Raw genomic sequence first — 957 nt, 5'->3', positions numbered from 1 at the left:
CCCCCCCCCCCCCCCCCCCCGCACCCTCCTGCCGCCCCAGCCCTGGGTCACTGGTAACTCGCTCCCAGGGCAGGTCATTCAGCAGGAATTTTGGATGTGCACAGAACACAGACAGGATTGGTTCCCATATGGTTACAGAACTGCAGTAAAGTGGAACAATTTTCAGCTTGTGTGATTGAAGGCTATCTGGATGCATATTATAAGACTGTCCTACATAAATGACGAAAAGTTGAGGTGCCTTTATTATTCTTTTGTTCCACTCTTTGTTTCTATGGGGAATTTGCCAATGCAATATCACTGTCTTCCTTTTAAACAAATAAAACTAAAACTTAAATAATAATAATAATAATAATAAAAAGCAATGGCTGTTGAAAATAGCAATTCCAGTCCTAATAACCAGTGGGAAGCACTTCTTGCTCAATTTATTCTACTTTTTCTACAGCAAGTTACAGTGGATCAGTACATTTGATTTGGGAGAAATGAAGTAACAGCTGCCAAATTGAGTTTGAGCACTGCTGAATTTTGAGGGTGTTCAAATCTGGAAGGCAGGTGCTGGATTCCCTTTCTGAATATTAGCTAAATCTGGAAAAGAAAAGTCAATTTCTGCTTCCATGGCTCAGAAGTGGAAATCCTCCTACGTGCCTGGTACTGTATCTAAAGCTGCCCAGTCTAGTAGAGCCTCCCCTCCCTTACTTTTCATTTTAAATTCTAGTGGGATCCACGTACCTGCCTTGCTAGGCTTCAGATAGAGAGGTGCAATGTCCATTTAATCCACCCAATTCTTTCTTTGTGGGAGAGCCCAGGGCTGGGGCGGCAGGAGGTGCGGGTGCGGGGGCAGGGGAAGAGCCCAGGGCTGGGGTGGCAGGAGGTGCAGGTGGGGGCCAGAGCTGGGGCGGCAGGGAGTGCAGATGCGGGGGGGGGAGAAGAGCCCAGGGCTAGGGCAGCAGGAGATGCGGG

This window comes from Terrapene carolina, unplaced genomic scaffold (assembly GCF_002925995.2).
Source record: "Terrapene carolina triunguis isolate 2854851 unplaced genomic scaffold, T_m_triunguis-2.0 Scaffold183, whole genome shotgun sequence".
Classification (NCBI taxonomy): Eukaryota; Metazoa; Chordata; order Testudines; family Emydidae; genus Terrapene; species Terrapene triunguis.
This window is presented reverse-complemented; position numbering follows the sequence as displayed.